This window comes from Heterodontus francisci, chromosome 18, assembly GCF_036365525.1.
Source record: "Heterodontus francisci isolate sHetFra1 chromosome 18, sHetFra1.hap1, whole genome shotgun sequence".
NCBI classification, from domain to species: Eukaryota; Metazoa; Chordata; class Chondrichthyes; order Heterodontiformes; family Heterodontidae; genus Heterodontus; species Heterodontus francisci.
In genome coordinates this window covers 73,136,146-73,160,304 of record NC_090388.1, presented here as the reverse complement: position 1 = coordinate 73,160,304, position 24,159 = coordinate 73,136,146, and the positions used below count along the sequence as shown (strand labels likewise).

The following is a 24,159-nucleotide window of genomic DNA, read 5'->3' as shown; positions in this document are numbered from 1 at the left end:
AGAGATGCAGTGGTTTTTGTCAAGGTTCATCCCAAGCAGCTCTGTAACACAGGAGTCTGTGCTCTACGGGCTGTTCCCAGGGACGCACACCGAGACAAACATCAACTGCTGCTGGAGGACTATCAATTCGGTGAAAGACGCCCTTTGGTCTGCCCGAAACTTGCTGGTCTTCCAGCGCAAAGAGTTGTCCACCACCGAATGTTGCAGACTGGCACATTCCAAGGTCCAGGACTACGTGCTGAGGGACGCACTAAAGCTTGGGGCAGCCGCAGCAAAGGCTCAATGGGGAAAGACCACAGTGTAAGGTTCCCCCACCAAGCTGGACTGAGGGGCTGGAACCATGGGAAGCCCCTCGAACTGTATCGTTAATATTCTCAATTGCTGTAAATGTAAAACTGTAATTGACATGACAATTGTGAAACGGAAGGGTTGGGAAGAAACTCATGACATTATTGAAAGAAACTGATCTCTTTTGCAATGTTTGTATTTTTTCGTGCTGTTTGGAAACTGTTTGGCAATGTAATTTTTACAGATTTTTATGAATAAAGTATATTTTGGAAATAAAAAAAAAAAAAGAAGTTTTGAAAGGGTAAATAATAGATTATTTCCACTGGTGAGTGAATCAGTAATAAAGGGGTGTGAAAGAAGGAATATAAAGGAGGAGGTTAGAAACCCATTTTTCATGCTGCCATTCATCATGCTGCCTGTTGTGGGATCTTGCTGTATGCAAAATTGCTACCATGTTTGCCTCTGTAACAAGTCATCGTGCTTTAAAATAGTTCATAGTGTATGAAGTGCTGTGAGGTGTTTCAGAGAGCCTGAAGAATCACTATATAAATGCAATTAATTTTGCTTTTACTGGATCGTAACATAAAAAAGATTAAAATACTCGACTTTGCATGTTTTCTGTAGTTAAATATTAGGCCAGAATGTTTGAACATCTGGACCATGAGATGTAGGAACAAAGTATAATTCTTCAAAACTTAAACTTCGTAAACTTAATCACATACAAATTATGAATCAAGCCATAATCGTAGTGTTTATTTTGCACTAAGAACTAAACTAAATACTTTCACCAGCACTAAATAATTTCCCATAGGGACCATCACCTTACTACCTCTCCCTTGCAAAGCTGCCTTGCAATTAGGCAGCTGAACTGAGCTGCTAAGCTTGGTAACATGGGTTCTGACCAATCTTTCAGCCAGTGTTTAACAGTTGAGGGTTGATCAGTGGCTCTGGGGCGTGTCTATAAGGCACTGCTGTAATCAAGGAGACCCAGGGCAACAGCAAGAATATATGCCTTGTATTCTCCAGTAGACTGTAACCTTTGCACCGAAGTCTTGTCTTAAAGCAGTGCAGGGCTCTTCTAAATCCAGCCCTGGGCACATAGGAACTTGTGCTTATCTCCATGCAGCATGAAAAACACAAACATATGTAGGACCCTAAGAATGGGAGCGGGCCTTTGGATTGCTGCATGCGGTCCAGGCCGTAACCTTAGATCTGTGCTGGCTTAAACCTTTAAGCTCTGTGTCAGACACCTCCCGACATGGTAAATATTGAGTAGAAGACAGATGTCAAGAAACTGCTGACTTCAGATAACGATCAATGGTATTTAGTTTAGAAGCTGTAAGTCTATTCAGTGAACTCTTTTAGGTTTCGATTGCTTTCAATTTTCTGCTTAAGATGAGTCGACTCCCGGGTGAGATGGTTAGCCCAGGGGCTGTGTGACTGCAGTAGAAGGTGATTTTAATATAACAGCACTCCAGTTGTGGTCCAGTGTGGGTGAGATGATGAAGCAATGAGCTTACTGCTCGTTGATCTCTCACTGGGCCGGACCCACAGGATTTTCTGTAGTCAACTGCATTTAACTATTCATAGCAAGATACTAGCTTGGTTTGGATTTGCCTGTGGGAGCTAGCTGTTAGCAAAGGGCAGGAAGTACACAGCTCTCAAAGGCTACAGCTGCAATTTAAATGGGCCAGTGGCGGGAAGGGATTGGAGCTGGACAAAGAAGCAGAGCACTTCAATTTTCAATTGAACCTTTTTGGAGGTGTTGATGGAAGTGTAGCATTCAGAGGATTGGTATGTCAGGGCACTCTCTTACCGAAGAGATGTCCAGGCTGTTTGGCAGGATGTGGCTCTGAGTTCATCCAGAAAACGTGGGAGTAAGATGAGAAGGGTTGGTGTGGGGGGTGGCTGGGGGGGTGGAATTAATAGCTTCAGGAAATCTGCCAAGGCGAGGTTCGCCAGCACTGCACCATGTAAAGTGGGTGAGAAAAGTATGCCGGCCGTCACAGTTTCCTCTCACTCTGTTGCAGCCTCACTGAGGCACACAAAACACCCTGGACTTCACCTACATGTCCATGTGCATTAGGACGTATTTCACTAATGCTGCTGTCCCATGACTATTTGAAAGTTCACTTCACTAAACTACCCTGCATGATGCAGATTCATTTACTCACATGCAAGCTTAGGAAGAAGTGTGGTCACTTAGCTGTCGCTTGTCTATGTGTCTATGTTCCAGCATTAAGTTTCTGCTTGCAGTAAAAGGTGCCACATAACAGGAAGAAGGAGACTAGAATTGGAAGCACTGCCTCTAATTTTAGAGCTCTCCTGTAGAATCTTCCGGCACCTGTACAGTGTCCACGTGTTTCATCTGTGCAGTAGTGCCTGGCCATTTGATGCAGCTGAAGATCAGCAGAGCCCCCACCCTAAGCCCAGTCCAAATATGACTCTTAAATGCTCAAACTGCTGCTGTAGGCACTTTGGATTCCAGTCTTCAAGAAGCTGTCACTGCCTTGCTAAGCTTCAGTGTGCTGGGACTTCAGATGGAGAAAAGCCATTTTGCAGGGTTCCACTGCTTGCAATGCTGGACAAAGACCTGCTCTCTCACAGATTATCAGACATGCAGCTGCGACATGGCTGCAATAGGCAGTAATGCGGCTTCTGCTTCTCAAGATGATGCTGTTCATTGTCAAACGCATACAAGTGCATACCTTGTCCACACCGGCCAGAAGTTTGATCCTCGGTTTTTGTTGAGTCAGTTGGTGCTCTTGATGTCTCGCTGTGGTTGGTCAGCACTTTGAGTAGAGGAGCAATTTGCCAGGTTTGTGACTCCAAATTGCCATCCAGTGACTCAAAGAAAGTAAGCCTTTCACACCCTCAGAGCATCCCAATGTGCATTAGAACCAATGAAGCATAGTCAATAAAAGCAAAATACTGCGGATGCTGGAAATCTGAAATAAAAACAAGAAATGCTGGAACCACTCAGCAGGTCTGGCAGCATCTGTGGAAAGAGAAGCAGAGTTAACGTTTCGGGTCAGTGACCCTTCATCGGAATGTCAATGTTGTTCTATTCCTTTATGGGATGTGGGTGTCACTGGCAAGGCCGGCATTTGTTGCCCATCCCTAATTGCCCTTGACACCTGAATGGCTTGCTAGGCCATTTCAGAGGGCAGTTAAGAGTCAACCACATTTTTGTGGGTCTGGAGTCACGTAGGCCAGATTCCCTTTCCGAAAGGACATTAGTGAACGAAAATCGATGATAGTTTCATGGCACCATTAGTGAGACTAGCTTTAAATTCCAGATTTTTTTTATTAGTTAATAGAATTTAAATCCCACCAGCTGCCATGGTGGGATTTGAACCCTTGTCCCCAGGGTATTACCCCAGGCCTCTGGATTAACTGCCCAGTGACCACAACACCACCGTCTCCCCCTGTTGTAATGTAAGAAACGTAACAGGCTATTTCCAAACAACTGGGTCCCACAATGCAATAATAGCCAGTTAATCTGATTTAGTGATGTTGGTTGAGGGAGAAATATTGGCCAGGCCACCTGGACCACTCCCATGCTCTTCTTTGGAATAGTACCCTGGAATTTTTTGCGTGCACCTGAAAGAGCAGACGGGGCCTTGGTTTAACATCTTGTTGGTAGATTGTGTGTGTGTACACCTGCCAATACTGACTGGACTCTCAACTGAACATAGCTACTTTAGTGAGATATTGGAGGGGCTGCTGACATCTATGAGCCATGTATGAGCCTTTGGGAAGGAGTGAAGAAAAATAAAAACTGAAGAAAATTCAGCACGCAAGAATTAATGCAACATTACGTAGATGGACTAATACATGACAAATCATGGTTGATTTGAGTGGCATTGATGTCAGAAGTAATCAGAGCTCAAATTGAGTGGTTTATGAATGACACAGAAACCCTGATATTAAATTAATACCATAGATGTGCTCCCTGCTGTCTATTTCCAACAATGTACATTTATAGATTACTGTTTGCAATAAGAATGCATAACTGTTTTTGAAAGTAAATGGGTTAACACCTCTTAAAATAGCAAAGAATGCGTTGACAGAAACAGTCTTTTCTATTATATATGTTCTTTGCTAAGTTGTAAACATTTATGTTAAAATAACCATTATATGAGGTGATGGGTCACAGCAATTATATGACTAACCTTTATGTCAAATCACACTACACCCATCAGCTGGGATATAAACATTTTGGATACAAGAGGGAAATCTCCTTACTTGTTATCAGTAATACACAGAGCAGTTGCGAATGTTCAAATAATGACTTTTCAAAGTGAGTGTGTACTTAAGGCTTAAGCGGCTTAATTTTAATATTGATCCAGGTTGTTTGATACTAATGGTACATGTTTGTTTAATCTTGTTACAGTTTGCTCTGCACTACATATACTAGGCGTCTTATCAGGCAAATGTCAATTTATTCCCTTCAACTTCTAGTCCCCACTCGTCAGGATTTAGCATGAATAAACATGACAACAAAACTGTTTTGTAAATTATTGAAATATAGATCCTCATCATACTGTTCATCAACTGATACATTTGACCTGGGGTTTATACATTTCATCAATTGTGTTTTAACTGTCTGTTCTGATCTGCCTTTCAGATGTGAAAACTGTCAATGTAGAATTGCCCCAAGGTATGATTACTCCGTGCCGTCTGCCTCGGTTGCAAGATTCAAATGGTTGGGGGAGGGAAAGAGTGGAGAGTCTGGTGTTCCTTAGCTTTTGTTTGATAATTACCATCTAAACCTAATCCCTCACTACCTGTGGGGATTCCTATGTAAATCTTGATTGAGGTCAGTCATCTGAAATTTAAATAGCAGTTCAGAGCATTTCAATATTTGTCTCATATGCTCTATCCCAAACCCAAAACTAACCCAAAGATTCATGTGTGCCATTGTAAACGTGAGATGTAATTAGATCAGTACATTGCTACTGTATCTTACAACCTAAAATGGATGAGAATTTCATTTTAGCAGTCGATGAAAAATTATAAAAGTAGTAATTGCACCAAAAACACGATGATCAAAGATTTTGAGATCCACTGCCACATGTTTTGCGCACTTTTTTTTCAAGCAAAATGGCGCTCATTGAGTGCTCCAGTTTTGAACCGAGTTGTTTCTGGAATGTTAATTGCAGCTCATTGTGATGTCAACCTACACAAACATAATATGTCTGTGACATTTATATAACTGTCAGAACCGAATGTCCTTAGAACAGACAATGGGCTAGACTGGAGCCAGCCAGACTGAATCCTATGACAGAGTTTAAAATAGGAGCTTATTAACTGTTCACATCATCTAACCTGCCTATAATCAACAAATGCTGATAAGACTTTGAAATTACTTGGAAATACTGCTAGTGTTTTTTAACCAGGCAACATCTTGGGTTGAAGTACAGTGACATTTTCTTAAGAGTTTATCCATACATTGTTCCAGCAGTTATTCTAGATGGGATCTTGCTCAAATTGCCTATCCCTTAGACAAATCAGTAAAGAACGATTGTGCTAGTGAGCCATACTGTTTCATTACTGACCATACAGTTTTCAATCTTATCTTTGGGGCAGCCTTTGCAAATCTTGACATAGTCCCAAGCACCTCTGTTCTAATCTGTAAAACTACCCGAAGGAGAACCCTGCAGGTGGGGAGTCAAGACTATGTGTTGCCTTCAGGCGAAGCAAGGTTAGCGAGCAAGGGATAATTGTACCAGGCTGCACAGGCTTATTTCACTTCCATATGCAAGTCATTCATTTTGTCCTTATTTTTATGAAAGTCAATTCTTTGACGAAACTTTTGGTTAGCTCTGCAGAATCATCTCCTCCTCTGTAACTTTTAAAAAATTTTGCCTTTGTGAAGCGCCGTGGGACATTTTTCTATGATTAAAGTGCAGCTTCTTGCCATACAATGCCTTGATTTTATATTGTTCATCATTAAAACAGCAAAGGTTACAACAATTTGGGAAGCAGAGTTCGTTGGAGCACAGGAGTTGGACTGCAGTACAAGCTGAGAAGCTGGGCAATGCAAAACCAGGAAAATACAGCTCCAGTGGAAGGGTATAATTTTAGAGTGGCAAATTTACATAGGCCATTTCCATTATAAATATGAACGTAATACTTTGTAGAGGGAAAAAGTTTACATAAGTGTGGCAACAATATGGCAGCAGCATATCCTGTTTATCCTGTAGACAAATTATTTGTAGGTGTAATATTTTTAATGTCGATCTAGTAACAGAAACAATGTTCTAACAAGTCAAAAATGTAATAAATACAGAAATCTGAGTGATCTCAGGGACCCCAATTTTAAGACCTACAACTAAAATAAATCATGGTGCAGGAAGGACCTGCTGCATCTATTTGTGTTCATTGTCTAGTTCTCCTACATAATGTCCCGATTTCAGTCTAAGGGTGAAGAAGGTCATGAGCCGTTGCTGATAGATGTCTGTTGAGATGTGTGATGTGTTGGTCAAGGGCATCTAAGATGGAGCCAATTTGTCTTGGCTTTCCCTGCTGTTGAGAGTCAAAAAAGTGATCGGGGCAGCAGCTGATGAGTCCAGTGTAGGGCTTTCCCTACAGATTGGACTAAAAATGAACTGGCTTCTTTCCATGAAAAATAATGAACTGTCCAGAAACTGGCAAGAGTAAGAAAGATCAAACTTGGTTGCTTGGGTTTCTATGGAAACAAGAATTCCAGTGTCTTATCAGTTGCATGTTTATTGCTTGACTGTCTGCCTAGAGGAAGCCCTCTTGTAAACTGTGGGAATGGAAGCTTTCAAAATAGCTTAGGCTGCCATTCTACTGTAACCCTGGCAGTTTCCTCTTGGCACTAATGATGAAGTTATAGTATAACCATGGAGTCAGTTCCATGGGAGTCTGACAGTGGGCTTTGAGTCACTTCATGGCAGAGACAGACCCCACCATTTGGTTTTGACACCCATGTCAAACCAGACTCTGAAGAAGGTCTACCGGACAGACTGGATACATTTATATATAAATCTACCGAGGATTGATTGAAATGTTTGGAGGGGGGCAGAGGAGTCCCTTTGGAGCCAAGTACCACAAATTAAATACTGGCTTGCTGGAAATGATGCTGGTGCCATTAATCTTATACCGGTGGCTAGAGTATAAATGCACTCAATGTCTAATGAGAAGGTCAAAGGTGAGGCTCTTATCTGCATACTGTAATGCATTTCACTTCACCTGATTTGCCAATGGAACATGATGATGGTGTTGCTTGTTGAGTGGGTACAGCTGAAGTATGTGACAAAACCTAATAAAATCTTTTGTATTGGCAGACCATGGTAATGATAAAGGGCAATGATTGCAGTGGAGGCAAAACTCCATCCCCTTCCTAGCCACTCACCTTTCTCTATCGGACAGTTGTATTGAAGGCCCAGTTGTGAGCATTGAGTGAAAATGGTCGTTCTCTCTCTCTCTCACTCAAAGTATAAAGTATGCTAGTAACTGATTTACAATAAACTCAATCAGATTGCTGTACCCAATTCTCAGTGGCATGCGAGGGAAATGCTAGGAATAGCTGAGAGAAGCATGCTTTTCAATAGGAGAATGAGCACAAGAAACTTCCAGTGGTGTAATATTTCATTAGGTGCACTGTAGAGGTGTGATTGAAAGATCTGCATTATGTCAAAAATCTTGTGTCTGCACACACTTCCTATCTACAAAACCTTATATACTAACTTCCTCTGTCCCCATTTCTAATAGAATCTCCCTATGTAAACTTGTCACACTACAAATACACCTTCTCCCCAAGGGAGGCACTGCAGCAACACCACTTGAGGGAAGGTGTAGTTATAGTCTGACAAGTTACCATAGGCAGTTTTCATTATAGGTATGGGCATTGGAATTTATAATGGAAATACAAAACTAAGGACAGAATATATAATTCTAAAATGGGGACTTGTTTAGATCTACATACCCTGGTTTGATCATTTCTAGCCTCCTTCACCTGGTCCTGACTCTCTCTCTCTGCAATGCCACAGCAGTATTGTTTTAAATCTGTTATATTTGTTTTTGTCAGCGTGCTGCGTGTCTTAGTTTTGATCATGCATGGTTTAAGCTGTATCTTGGTTGAGCTGAAAATGTATTGGAGCTTTGTGTTAGTGATGCATGCTTCGAGAGCAACTGTTGAGCTCAAGCACTGTGCTGATTGAGAGTAAACCCTGCTGTTTTAAAACTGATTTATACACTGAAGGAATACAGCTCGAGGCAGCCTCTGCTTCTCCCCTATCAGTCTAAATATGGTCAGAGTTGCTAACTCTGCTTCAGTGTATTCCTGGAGGTTTCATCACGTGACCTCCCAGCTCATGCTTCTGTCACTGGTTGGCCAGCATGACCGTTCTGAGAGTGCATCACCATCCCACACCAGTTGGACAGTGAACAGACTCTTCATTTGCTGATTGGATGATTCTTGACTGTCAGTCAAACATCACTTTTTTCCCCTGTCTCCAGAGTTTTTAGAACTGATAAAAATGTTTAAAGAAAATAGAAAGCAACACTTTTTGATAATCATCATGATCAGCATTGACACCATCCAGGACAATCAGCTTGCTTGATCACCCTATCCACCGCCTTCAACATTCATTCCCTCCACCACTAGCGTACAGTGGCAGCAGTGTGTACCACAGATGCAATGCAGCAACTCACCAAGGCTCCTTCAACAGCACATTCCAAACCCACGACCTCTACTATCTAGAAGGACAAGGGCAGTGCACGCATGGGAACACCATCAGCTGCAAGTTCCTCTCCAAGCCTCACACCATCCTGACTTGGAAATATAGAGCCATTCCTTCACTGTGGCTGGGCCAAAATCCTGGAACTCCCTCCTGAACAGCACTGGTGTACCTGCACAAGATGAACTGCAGCGGTTCAAGAAGGTGCCTCACCACCACCTTTTCAAGGGCAATTCGGGATGGGAAATAAATGCTGGCCTAGCCAGCGCGCTCATGTTCCATGAGCAAATAAAAAAAGAATGATTTCTATGGCGTTTCTCCTGGATTGCCCTTGGGTTAAGGCCACCTGTTGTAGCAAAGTAAAGAGGCCAAATTAATATCTCATACTCGTGCTTTGGAGTCCCTTGTGCTGCATGACAGAGACACATGGATGATGGGGGAGAGAGACCCCTTGCGAGGAGTGGAATTTCAGGACAAGTTCAAAAAGTAAAAGCAGAGCTTTTCCTGCTTGGTTGAAAGAGCACGTGCTGCTTCTTCACATAACACCAAATTTAGTTAAATGGTACGCATTTCTGTCACTGCACCCAGCGTTTTGTGTGTGAAGAGCTGTCGGTGAAGAATGCTGCTGTGCCAGGTAATGCTTCCTGAAGATGAAAGCCTTGCGAAAAGTCAGGAGTTAAAAACAAACCATTCCTGCCACATTGATCTATGAGCTTCCGATGTCATAAAAAGCATGTGGTATGAAAAGAAATGTGTGTAGGAGTTATGAGCCAAATCATAGCTACTGCTAACCTGGCCGGCTCTCTATGCATCGTTGGTTCCTTTTTTGAAGACAGCTGAAATACCTTGTCAGCATGGGGTATCTTTGTGATCTCCAAATGATGTGAATAAATAGCAGCCTGATTCTTATCGACCCCTTCTATCACTCCAGAGATGACATTACAGGCCTATTTACACTGAGCTCATTAATTTGGATTAAATTTGAAATTTACGGTCGTGTCAGATGAAAGGAAAGTGGCTGATGGCTTGTTTTTTTTTAAAACAATCTCCGACCTGATAACATTTCAGTTGCCCCGTGTCCTGTTCACCTTGCGGTGTTGGCTCTGTCAGTGCAGAACGAGAGGCAACCGGACCCACCCTCACACCCCCTGCTACTCTCAGTGCAGCTAAGCCAAGCGCCTGTTCCTGGCATGACTTAGTCCAACATAATAATTATGCCACATAAAGAAATATCACCTTAATACGGCAAGCAACAGGTCATGGTAGGTGGTTATTAATGTAATTGAACTATTGTGTCGAGGAACACATTCTAGTCGATGCCACTAGACAGGAATCGGGAACAAGAACCCCTGACTGACTGTTTTCTCCCCTCCCCCAGATACGCTGAAGCCAGTTGCTCTGTGCCACATTCACCTTCCAAGCTTGGATTCACCTTCTAGTCCAGCACAAAATCCACCACCTCCTCCCTCCACACACCCACTGCCAGTGGAACCAAGCCAAACATTTACTGCTGACATATCTTGGCCTTGCATCCACCATAATAATTCAAATTGGAGGCAGGCGCAGCTTTCCACATTGCTGATCTGTATTGACTTTCCCCAGACACCAGAGAAACTGTGTAGCCAGAACCAAAAAGTCACAAATGCAGTTTTTCAGGAATTGTTCTGGTGCCAGATCTCCCGCCTGCCCTGTTAGCCCATATCCACTTCACAGTATAAACAGGCCAAATTCGACACTGGAGGAAACATTAGATTATGGGGCATTAGTGCTTAACGTCTTTTAACATCAGCTGCTTCCATATGGCTCTTGATTTAACAACATGTGCTTCTGATGACTTGGGCTTTAAAGAAATAATGTGGCCCTGGAGCTTTGATTTCTTTTGACACCAAAACCTCCCTGGGAAAAATTGCTAACTTTGACACTGGGTCTGGCAAATTGTGAATCTGTCCACTTGGAGATATCATTTGCAGAAGTGAATGGACTTGAAATTGCTGTCAATATCAATTCAGTTCAAAGTGATCTAAAAACTTAAACAGGGAGGATCTACACTTGAGCTGGCGGCTCACAGTTCATTGTGGGTCTCTTACCTTGACTATTTCAGCGTTGTGATGTCAATAGTCACTGCTCGCCAAAAGTAATTCGCTGTTTGAAGCACTTGGAGATACTTTCTGCACTCTGATTAAGTGCTACACATTTGCAAGTCTTTTCTTTGTATCCACTGCAAACACAGAACACAGTAATATGCTCTTGAACCCTCAAAATACTGTGTAAAATTGGCTTATACAACAAATAAATACACAAAGGAGCCAGGTTTTTTTTAAGGGGTATGGTACTCAGCGAAGTCATATGAAGTATCAGTGGTTACTGAGAGTCAGGGAGTCGATGGGAACTGAAAGAACATTTTATGGGCACTGAGTCAAAGGTTTAGCTGTGCTCCTCGTCAAGGTGTGTGTCTGAAGAATAGAACCTGAACAAGTTCAGTGATACCCTATGTTTGATGCCAAGTTAATATCCTGGAACGGCTTCGAATGGAAATAACCCTAAAATAAAACCCCATTGTGCTAAATTTGCCCCTTTTCACTGCATATATTTGCCCTTGCTGCTTTTCCAATTTAGGCTGCAGACCTCACTTGATGCCTGAGGAAGAATCCATTTTCTCTCGCAATGCTCTAATGGCCTATTTGTGCGGGTGGATCTTTATCCCTTATCGTATGGAAGCTATAGCCTTTCCATACTCTCCTCCTCAAAGACTTATGTACCTGAGGAGCTAACAATTACCTGGTTTGAATTTTACTGCATTGTGCAACATGCAAAGTGGTGGGAAATGAATTTACCTCTTGTTGCGTGTCTGCCCTGTACAGGGCAAAGTAAACAACTGGAAATGCTGGGAGCTGCCAAACCCAACTAACCCTAGGACCTGTTCCTGTCGTGCATCAGCTGAACTGTTTGGAGCATTGTTTATTGCGTCAACAAATCCCAGATCGTACACTAGTGAAATTAGACCATCTGGCACTCAACCACAGAGCAACTCATCACAAAACATTCAAGATAAAAGATGAGAGAATCCAGGAATCAGCAACATTTACTCAAATCAGCACACACTTTGATCCAGAATCTAATAGCTCAGTCATTTTATTATTCATTTCCCTCTCCAGATGAGGGTCACCACTTAGCCTAATGAACCTACCCACAGACTGCTTCTGTGATGGGCTTGACATGCTGATGATATTGTGACCGAGTGGAACTGTGTCACCACAGGGGCCCGTAATAGGATGGGTCCTGATCTTGGTCAACTGTCCAGCCAGCATGACCTGAGTTTCACTCCTGGCTTTGTGCAGCCTCCTGCCCAGAGACGAGCTCCATGGTCAGTTACAGTTTAGTTTGAACATGTTCTTGTATTTTATTTAAAACACACAGATACACACACGCTTTGAAGTTTAAAAACCTCCCACACATCCTGAGGATGTGTAAATTTGGTATCGCACCAACATGTAGTCATAGTGCAACTAGTGGGAAGTCCATGCAGTGTGACACTACCTGCTAGAGATGGTATGGTCCACGGTGAGATTGTGGACCTGACCTGATATACAGACATACAAAAACGTTGGACAGGAAAAGATCACTTGCTTTCCCTTGCCCATCCCATACAGTTATAAACCTTCAGCTTGGTCCTAAGGGTCAGCTTGGTTTTATTCCATGCACATTTTGCAAGTTGGCCAAAGATGGTAGTTGCTTACCCTATGTGTGCATTGAGTTTGCAGCAAGGGACAGATTGCCTTTCACCGTGGACCCAAGGTAGCAGAACTTGCGAATCACTTCCAGTGGGATGTTATTTAGTATAATCAGGGACGGAGATGCAATACCTTGTCCCATGACCATGGTTTTCTTGACGCTTATAGTCAAGGAGAGCAAGTTACAGGCATGGGAGAAACAGTCCATGGGCCTTTGTAGCTGGGTTTCTGTGTGAGCAACTAGCACAGCATCATCAGTGTAGAGGAGTTCTCCGATCAGGACGTGATGTGTTTTTGTATTTGCTTTCAGCCTTGATAGATTGTACAGCTTGCTGTCTGACCTAGTGTACAAGTAGACTCCTTTCATATCTGCAAGGAAGGTGAAGGTCAGGAGCATGGCAAAGAAGATGCCAAACAGAGTGGGGGCTAGGACACAACCCTGTTTCACTCCATTCTTCACTCTGAAACTGTTGGAAGTGGAGCCATCAAACTGTACAGTGCAGTGTATATTGTCATGGAAGGAGTGGATGAGACTGAGGAGCTTCGGTGGACAGCCAATATTTTCCAAAATCTGGTCGTGCCCTGCTCTGCTGATGGTGTCGAATGCCTTAGTGAGATCTACGAAAGTAAGGTAAAGGGGTATACTCTATTCTCTACACTTCTCTTGTAGCTAGTGTATGGAAAGGAGCATATCCACAGTAGAGCACGGAAACCGCACTGCACCTCTGGTACAGTATGGCTGTAAAACGTGGGTGACTTACAGCTACCAGGAAAAGGAGCTCAATAATTTCTATCTTCGCTGTATGCGATGCATTATAGGCATATCTTGGCAGGATAAAATCACAAATGTGGCAGTCCTCTCAAAGGCAGAGCTCCCAAGTGTGTTGGTACAAATCAAACAGGCGGCTTCAGTGGATCGAACAGGTCCACAGGATGGAAGACGGTCACATACCCAAGAACTTTCTGTATGGTGAGGTAGCTGGGGTCAGATGACCAGTGAGGTGCCCAAAGCTTTAAGGATGCTTGCAAGCGTGACATGAGGGCCCTAAATATCGATTATCACACCTGGGAGTCACTAGCTGGCGAAAGAGGGAAATGGTGACACATTCCTGTAGACTGGCGTGCTCTACCACAATGACCAGTTGCGACAGTAGCTTGGCAACAGGCGCCAATGTCAAAAAGAACAACTCAAGACATCACTTGGCCGCTTCACGTGCAGCACTTTTGGCAGAACCTGCCTCTCAAGGATTGGCCTTCACAGCCGTCAGCAAATGTGCACCAAGAGAAGACACCCCACTTAAATGGATTGTTTTCTGTGTGTCCACCATCTTTCTTAGATGGAAGGATGCCAACCAAACCAATCCATATAGTTATAAAACCCTCCCCACCCAGAGCCATGTAATTTCCTGGGAGAGGCAGGCATAATTCCTTTCTGACCTCTAAAAGGTTGAAAAGGGCAGGGGGAGAGGGGATGGTTAGATTCATGTGAAATATTTGTTCTGGATGGAGGTATTGCTGTATTGCTCACTCTGGAGAGTTTACTCATCTACTGCTTAACCAGTCTTGTATTCCTATCCATTGTCCTCCCTTGGGCACTGCTCACCTGTCTGGTTACCTGTCCCTCATTCCGCTCTTTCAAGCTTTTTGTATGATAGGAACATAGGAGCAGGAGTAGGCCATACAGCCCATCGAGCCTGCCCCGCCATTCAGTATGATCATGGCTGATCATCCACTTCACTGCCTTTTTCCCACATTATCCTCATATCCCTTTATGTCATTTGTATTTAGAAATCTGTCAATCTCTGCCTTCAACATACTCAATGACTCAGCTTCCACAGCCCTCTGGGGTAGAGAATTTCAGAGATTCACAACCCTCTGAGTAAAGACATTTCTCCTCATCTCTGTCCTGAGTGGTTTCCCCTTATTTTGAAATTGTGTCCCCTGGTTCTAGACTCCTCAACCAGGGGAAACATCTTAGCTGCATCTACCCTGCCTATCCCTTTAAGTATTTTGTAGGTTTCAATGAGATCACCTCTCATTCTTCGAAACTCTAAAGAATACAGACCCAGTTTCCCCAATCTCTCTTAATAGGACAGTCCCACCATCCCGGGAATAAGTCTGGTGAACCTTCGTTACGCTCTCCCTATTCCTCAGGTAAGGGGAGCAAAACTGCACACAGTACTCCAAGTGCAGTCTAACCAAGGTTCTATATGATTGAAGCAAGACGTCGGTCCTCCTTTACTCAAATCCTCTTGTGATAAAGGCTACCATACCATTAGCCTTCTTAATTGCTTGCTGGACGTGCATGTTATCTTTCAATGACTTATTAACAAGGGCACCCAGGTCCCTTTGTACATCTACATTTTCTAATCTCTTAACATTTAAGAAATACTCTGCACATCTATTCCTCCTATCAAAGTGGATAACCTCACATTTTTCCACATTATATTCCATCTGCCACGTTCTTGCCTGCTCACTAAGTCTGTCCAAACCCCCTTGAATCTGCTTTGCATCTTCCTCACAACACACATTCCCACCTAGTTTTGTGTCATCCGTGAACTTGGAAATACTACATTTGGTCCCCACATCCAAATCATTGATATACATTGTGAACAGCTGGGGCCCAAGCACTGATCCCAGTCACAGCCTGCCAATGCGAGAATGACCCATTTATTCCTACTCTCTGCTTTCTGCCTATTCCCCTCTCTCCCAGTTCCCCCCCCCCCCCCAATGTTGATCAGAGGCAATGCATAGGAATAACGGAACAGGAGTCAACCATCGAGCGCATGAGCTTGTCCCATCATTAATTTAGCTCCTGGCTTATCTGCATCTGAGCTCTATTTAAGCTCTATTCCCTTAACTAACAAAAATGGATCTCCGTTTTGAAATTTTCCAATGGCCGAGCCTCAACACCTTTTTGGGGGAAGAGATTTCCAGATCTCCACTACTCTTTTGTCTGCAGAAGTGTTTCCTGACATCACGCCTGAGCAGTCTAGCTCTAATTTTAAAGTTATTCCCCCTTGTTCTGGACATGCAACAGTGTGCATTAAGGAAAATATTTGCTGCTTTCTGGATTGTTGGTGTGGCTACATAGACTTCTTAAAATGTTTTACTCCAGTTTTTATTTGCCAAATGGAATAGTGGGTCATTGTGTGTCAGCTGTGGCTCAGTTGATCGCACTCTTGTCTCTGAGTCACAAGGTTCCAGGTTCAAGTCCCACTGCAGAACCTGAGCACAAAAATCCAGGCTGACACTGCAGTGCAGTACTGAGGGAGTACTGCACAGTCAGAGATGCTGTCTTTTGGACGAGACGTTAAACCGAGGCCCCATCTGCCCTCTCAGGTGGACGTAAAAGATCCCATGGCACTATTGTGAAGAAGAACAGTGGAGTTATCCCCAGTGTCCTCGCCAATATTTGTGGGTGGTTGCTGTGCACAAATTGGCTACTGCGTTTCCTATATTACAAGTCACTACATTTCAAAAGTACTTCATTGGCTGTAAAGTGCTTTGAGATGGCTGTGAAAAGTGCTATATAAATGCAAGTCTTTTTTCTTTTTTATACATCTATTATTAATGGAGAGGTATATGATACTGTGATAGTGGAAGACATTGTGCAGGAAATCTGCCAACTCAGATGAAAATCCATCCTCCATACACCCTAACTCTATAAACTTATGACCTATTCCATTAACTCTACCTCAGTAGGCATGGCCTCGGTCATATTTTGCAATGCTTTGTTTGGCTGGTGTGCATATCTGCTTGCTTGTGCTGCTGAGTTTCAGTGGCCTTCAGCATGGCCTGAGGAAGGGTACCTCACTGGAGGTTCCTGGTCCCAAGTCTTTGTTGTTGGGGATGGAAAATTGCACAATTGGATGAAAGACAGCCTAAAACCTTCCTTTTATAGAACCCATAGTAACCATTTAGCTCAGGTGACAATGTTGATGTTGAATTCCAGAAAGCTTGTTGTGGAAGGATGATGCTGTACAGAGTAAAAAGATTACAAACATGTTGCTCCTCACTCAGAAAAACTCCACCAGTCTCAGTAAGTGTCTGCTTATAAGAACTCAAGTAAGACCTCAATTACCACCTGCCACCTGCAAATAATTAAACAATTGACACACAATTAACAGATTAGCAGCCATATCATAACTATGAATCTTAACATCAACAAACGTTTAGACTTGGTTCAATCATTTTGTAATTCTTCCTCGTCCTTTGTTCTCCTGTGGTGGCATCTTCAGATTTCAATGGCGGGCTCAGCCTTTTGTGCATCCTCGATTTCCTTCTCCGTCTCCTTCTTTGAGATGCTCATTAAAACCTAAATCTTTGACTAAGCATTTGGTCACCCACCCTAATAACTCCTTATGTAGCTTGGGATCAAGTTTTGTCAGATAACATTCCCAAGAAGGCTCTTGGGATGCTCTACTTTGTTAAAAATGCTGTATAAATGTAAGTTGTTTGTTACGGTCAAGTAAGGAAGAGTCAAAGGGCTTCCCTTTTTTCCCTCTCCTTGTTTGACCAAAACAGGTTTAATTCTTGCTTAAAGTGGAATGTACTGACCAATTCAGTAGGTGTTTGTATTACTTACTTGCTATGGTCATAATAAGAACCAATTGGACAGGTTTTCTTGAGTTTAACAAAGAAAGAGGTTAACTTTATTGTACCTAACTAATAAAAATAATAAACTATGCACCAACTTCCACACACTAGAGGTTTACACACACACAAATATGTTAGAGTGGGGAAGGGTAGATTGGTTGAGTTAGAGTCCACAGAGAAAAGGGGGATACAGTATGTGGGGTTTGGTAATTCCCATCTAGCTGAATTCTGTGGTCCTGAGGCTTTTAGTTTGAAGAGGTAGATGACTGGGTCGGTAGGTCTCTTGGAGATAACGATGCGGATGATTTCCTTCAACAGGGTTTCTGATCGTAACCGGAGTATGCAAAGGTGGTCATTCAACAAGCAGAGTTTGAAAACTTTCAAGCTGGAATAGAGAGAGAGACCCCCACTTGGGTCTGTATGTGTCAGAGTCCAGAAGCTTCTCCTCTTGACTGCAGAGAAACACAAGCTTAAAAACCACAGATGGGGAGGGCTGGTCACATGACAGTCACTCAGTGGTTCAAACATACCAGTTAGCAGTATTTCTCTCTTGCTAAAAAGAACAGGTAGTTCCCTTAAACTTCTTGGGTTCTTGCTGGGAAATGAGCAGACATTTTTGTCTCCACTTCACAAGCCTTGCAATGTAGGATACAGTGTTGCAAACTAGGTGACCATCCTAAGCTGCTGGCGAAGTCATCCTTTTAGCTTTTCTTTTATAAATGTCTTTGAAAAAGTATAAATTCAGATCTCCAATCAGTGGATTAAAGAAAACTATCATTCAACAAAGCACATTGGTGTGACATGTGCTGAGGGGTAGTATAACTCCTGCCACCGAAACCATTACATTTTGGGTGGTCATGAATCAATAGTGGCGATGACTGTAGTTCAGAGCAGCCCATTTTGCTATCCCAGCTGTAATTAAAATTATGGCAGTGGGAGGTCAACCATACCAAACACATATGAATGAAATGTTTTTTTTTAAGTTGAAGGTAAAGAGCTCGTGGGAAAGTGAGGATATGAGGCTTGATGGGTCAAATGCCTCTGTTGCAGGTTAGGAGTTTACTAAACAGTGGAGCTTTGTAAAATGAAGAAACCATGCAGGTGTGAATTGTGAGCATTGGATAGCCTGGGGCAGGATCAGTGAGACAGACAGTGAATGTAGCACAGAGGGGAAAAAAAAATCTGCTTCCCAGAAAACTGTTTGAGATGACTTAGCTAGCAACCTTTACTTGGGCAACTGTATATAAGATGCTGGCTTAAATCCAGGTCTCTGATGGCTCATTTGTAAATTGGGAGGATTTTAAATTTTGCGCTTTTGTTTTGTAATATTAAATTCAGATGTTGGAAAAGGATATCTTTCAAGGTCATCATCATCATCACTACTGAGACGTTCAGGTGCATGTTAATTAGCACACATTGCATCACAACAAAGTAGTCACTGTGATAAGATGTATTCTGCAGGTGCTTTCCCCTTTCATTTCACCAAACTGGTAGCAGTATGATTTTGAAGAATTGACTTGTCCATAATATTCTTCTGAAATTCTTCCCCCCACAACCACCCCCCCCTCCACCCCGTCCCCACCATTAGCAACAACTAAAAAGCACTTGTTCAGTTGATCTGGATCCATGAAAACTTCATATGTAAGCTTCAGAGTGCATTAATCTGATAGTATTGGTCAGCTTGTAAATTCAAATCCCACCATGGCAAGTTGGGAAACTGATTTGATAATTTAGTAAACAGACATGAAAGCCATGGGCTGTTGTAAAACCCAACGAGCTGACTGATGTCATTCAGGGAAGGGAATCTTCAAGCTCTACCTGATTTGGTTGCCATGTAGTCCAATCCCACACTACGTGGTTGGCTTTTAATACCCTCAGGATATTTGGGAATGGACAATAGACACCGCCTTGCCAGTGTTAACCATGTTCCACAAGCAAATATAAAAAAACTACTTCTACGTCTTAATTTGATTGCAGGGATAAGGAAATGAACTATGGACTGTGTACTTAATCAAGCATTGCTGTGAAACGTTCATTATCCTCACCCCACCTCACTATGACTCCCCCACCCAGAAAAGAATGGAAAAAGGCAGATAAGCGAGCCCTCAAATTTTCATCTTCTATGTGCAGCATTGCAAAAGCCAAAGGACAAGGATGAATTCAAGTACAAAGCAAGTGGAAAAACATTTAATGATTATGCAGTTTTCAGATGAGCTGTTGAACCAAGCCCCATTGGCCTACTCCCAGTGGGATTGCAAAAGATCTGGTCATGCTCTGAAGAACAGCAGAGTTTTCACTGTGTCCTACCTGATATTTCCTCGAAAGCAGATGAAGTGTTCAATCATCTCATTGTATGTGAAGCACTTTGAGAGATTTCTTGGAAGAGGCGCTACATAAATGCAGCTCTATCTTTTCTTCCTTCACCGTCCAATGAGCTGATACCACAATAAATTTGCATTCAGTATCAGCCAGATGCCTCTCGCCAACTTCTTTATTTAAGCCAAGTGTCCCCCACACAGGCTTTCATAGCAGACATGCTTCTCCAAACAGAGGGATGGGTCTTCAAAGGTTAGATATGGCCTACTTTGCTCTTGCACGCCCCCCCCCCCCCCTTCAGTAGCTGCTCGGAGAGAGTCTTGGGCAGAAGACTGCGACTGACTCTCTTGCTGAGGCTCTCTCTTTGGGGAACATTGGGTGGCATTGAAGAAAAGTAGAGAACAATTTAATTCCCCAAATTGATGAACAGGCAAAATATGGGGCTTTCTCCAAAAGTCTCAGTTAATTGAGCATCTCCTGGAAAGCAGCTGGGAATTTTGCTTTTAACTTGTGCCGAAGCGAAGGAAGAAAGAAACCCAGCAGGATATCCTGAAACAATGTATTCCAGTCGGAAAGGAGATTGCCTTGAGATTGTTAAAGAAACCAATGACAAATTTTGAATACCTTTTTATGGCATTGATTTAATGCTGGCATTTATGTAATTGGTTTTAGGTGCAGGGGTTGCTCCATAAATATGCCTGCGATAAACCAATGATATGGTCATAACACATGAAGCATTAAAAATTACGTCCAAAGAGAGAGCTCTGAAATAGGATCATCAGCACTATGGAATGAAAGATTCTGTTTAAGATGGGCTTTCTAAGTTAAAATCAGCAGCGCTGAGAAAAATGGCATCATTAAACTGTGTTTGCTCCTGAATGAGATGCCTTGACATGTGCCTGGATGATGATCTGAAAAGATCAGTGGGTGGGGGAGGGGGTAAATTTTCTAGATCATTGAATCTACTGAAATAACAGAAGGTCACTTAACCCCATAACAGATGGAGCCAGGCTGCTGCCCTCATCAAAGAGAGCAATATGAAATCTCAGTGGCCAGTGGAGTCACTAAATATGAATGTAATTGGAGTGGACATGCAGAGAGGGAAGACGATGCAAGCCTGTCACTAGTTGCAGATCAACTTTAAAAATTCAGACTAGTTTATACAGTGAACTCTGGGGCCTGTGCTGGATGAGGACAGCAGGTTACATAAACACAATTGAAATATAGTTCTTTGTAGATGGTAGACATTTGGTGCTGAATAGTTCAGTTGCTGTGGTGATTAACTTTTGTTTCCTATTGCTCCCTATGTTTCTAGAACCACAGGCAAGGCAGTTGTCCTTCAGAGACTAGAGAATATGCTTGTTTTACGAAAAAGGTCATTCTTTTTCTCTCTCATTCGTGAAAAGGGATTGTGTGATGGACACTCACTGTTAACTTGCTGGCTTTTCTGTGGTTACCAGCCCTATTTTTTTTTTTGTACGACTGTAATGTGTTTAAATATATACATGTCAAAAAGGAGGGAACAGATAAATTTCAGAAGAGTCCATGTCACTCCTGTGCTTTTCTGAACAAAATATGAGAGGGGAGATCAGGAAAAGTGGACAGGAATTCAGTCTTCTAGTCTTTCACCTTGGCCATCTATCTATCCTTCATGTGTAGTAACTTGATATACTTGTTTTGAGGTGCATTTTGTGATCTTTTGTGATACTGATATTAAAGACAGCCTTACACTTATATAAAACCTTTCAGAACATCCCAATGACGTATTTTTGTAGTGTAATCACTTTTCTAGTGAAGGAAACGAGGCAGCCTATTTGTATGCAGCAAGGTTCCACAAACAGCATTGTCAGGCGCAGTCAAGGTATATTCCCACGACAGGGAAAGGTAGAGCAAACAAATCCAGAGCTCCCTGGATGACAAAAGAGATGGAGATTCAGATGAAGAAGAAAAAGTGTGCTTATGACACAGGTAGATAATACAACCAAGAACCAGGCTGGGTATAGAAAGTTCAAAGGAGAATTGAAAAAGCAAATATGAGAAGTTAAGAGAGAGTATGAAAAGTGATTGGCAGCCAACATAAAAAGGAATCCTAAAATCTTCTATAGGTGTTTCTTTCTCTTTCTTTCTTTGGCCTCCTTGTCTCAAGAGACGATGGGTAAGCGCCTGGAGGTGGTCAGTGGTTTGTGAAGCAGTGCCTGGAGTGGCTATAAAGGCCAATTCTAGAGTGGCAGACTCTTCCACAGGTGCTGCAGATAAAATTGGTTGACAGGGCTTTTTCGCAGTTGGCTCTCCCCTTGCGCTTCTGACTTTTTTCCTGCCAACTGAAAGTCTCTTCGACTCGCCATGCTTTAGCCCCGCCTTTATGGTTGCCCGCCAGCTCTGGCGATCGCTGGCAACTGACTCCCACGACTTGTGATCAATGTCACAGGACTTCATGTCGCGTTTGCAGACGTCTTTAATGCGGAGACAAGGACGGCCGGTGGGTCTGATACCAGTGACAAGCTCGCTGTACAATGTGTCTTTAGGGATCCTGCCATCTTCCATGCGGCTCATATGGCCAAGCCATCTCAAGCGCCGCTGACTCAGTAGGGTGTATATGCTGGGGATGTTGGCCGCTTCGAGGACTTCAGTGTTGGAGATACGGTCCTGCCACCTGATGCCAAGGATTCTCCGGAGGCAGCGAAGATGGAATGAATTGAGACGTCGCTCTTGGCTGACGTACGTTGTCCAGGCCTCGCTGCCGTAGAGCAAGGTACTGAGGACACAGGCTTGATACACTCGGACTTTTGTGTTCCGTGTCAGTGCGCCATTTTCCCACACTCTCTTGGCCAGTCTGGACATAGTAGTGGAAGCCTTTCCCATGCGCTTGTTGATTTCTGCATCGAGAGACAGGTTACTGGTGATAGTTGAGCCTAGGTAGGTGAACTCTTGAACCACTTCCAGAGTGTGGTCGCTGATATTTATGGATGGGGCATTTGTGACATCCTGTCCCATGATGTACGTTTTCTTGAGGCTGATGGTTAGGCCAAATTCGGTGCAGGCAGCCGCAAATCTGTCGATGAGTCTCTGCAGACACTCTTCAGTGTGAGATGTTAATGCAGCATCGTCAGCAAAGAGGAGTTCCTTGATGAGGACTTTCCGTACTTTGGTCTTCGCTCTTAGACGGGCAAGGTTGAATAACCTCCCACCTGATCTTGTGTGGAGGAAAATTCCTTCTTCTGAAGACTTGAACGCATGAGAGAGCAGCAGGGAGAAGAAAATCCCAAACAGTGTAGGTGTGAGAACACAGCCCTGTTTCACGCCACTCAGGATAGGAAAGGGGTCTGATGAGGCGCCGCTATGCTGAATTGTGCCTTTCATATTGTCATGGAATGAGCTGATGATACTTAGTAGCTTTGGTGGGCATCCAATCTTTTCTAGTCTGAAGAGACCACGTTTGCTGTCAAGGTCAAAGGCTTTGGTGAGATCAATGAAAGCAATGTAGAGGGGCATCTGTTGTTCACGGCACTTCTCCTGTAGCTGGCGAAGGGAGAACAGCATGTCAATGGTCGATCTCTCTGCACGAAAGCCACATTGTGCCTCAGGGTAGACGCGCTCGGCCAGCTTCTGGAGCCTGTTTAAAGCGACTCAAGCGAAGACTTTCCCCACTATGCTGAGCAGGGAGATTCCACGGTAGTTGTTGCAGTCACTGCGGTCACCTTTGTTTTTATATTGGCATCGCGCATGTCCTGTGGTACTGCTCCCTCGTCCCAGCATAGGCAAAGCAGTTCGTACAGTGCTGAAAGTATAGCAGGCTTGGCACTCTTGATGATTTGAGGGGTAATGCTGTCCTTGCCAGGGTATTTTCCGCTGGCTAGAGAATCAATGGCATCACTGAGTTCCGATTTTGTTGGCTGTACGTCCAGCTCATCCATGACTGGCAGAGACTGGGCTGCATTGAGGGCGGTCTCAGTGACAACATTTTCCCTGGAGTACATTTCTAGGTAGTGCCCGACCCGGCGGTCCATTTGCTTGCGTTGGTCAGTGATTGTGTCCCCTGATTTAGATTTGAGGGGGGCAATCTTCTTGATGGTTGGCCCAAAAGCCCTCTTAATGTCATCATACATTCCTCTGATATTTCCGGTGTCAGAGGCCAGCTGAATATGACTGCATAGGTGTTGCCAGTAGTCATTTGCGCAGCGCCTGGCTGTTCTTTGTGCAGTAAAAAGGTAATAAAAGGAAGAGTGGGGCTGATTAGGGACCAAAAAAGGGATTTACGCTTGGAGGCAGGGGCATAGCTGAGGTTATTAAATGAATACTTTGCATCTGTCTGTACCAAGGCTCATGGTGAAAGAGGAGGCAGTTCAGACACTCGAAGGGTTTAAATTTGATAAGGAGGAGGTATTGGATAGGCTGTCTGTACTTAAAGTTAATAAGACACCAGGACTGGATAAGATGCCGCCAAGGATACCGAGGGAAGTGAGAGTGGAAATAGAGGAGGCACTGGCTATAATTTTCCAATCTTCCTTAGACTC

The 24,159-nt window shown here is 43.4% G+C and overlaps 1 protein-coding gene across 1 annotated transcript in view; it reads left to right on the top strand.

Annotated features, from left to right (window-relative positions):
• LOC137379885 (PDZ domain-containing RING finger protein 4-like) overlaps positions 1–24,159 on the top strand; it is a 523,744-nt gene that overhangs the window by 138,980 nt on the left and 360,605 nt on the right. The gene's annotated exons all lie outside the window — the stretch shown is intronic.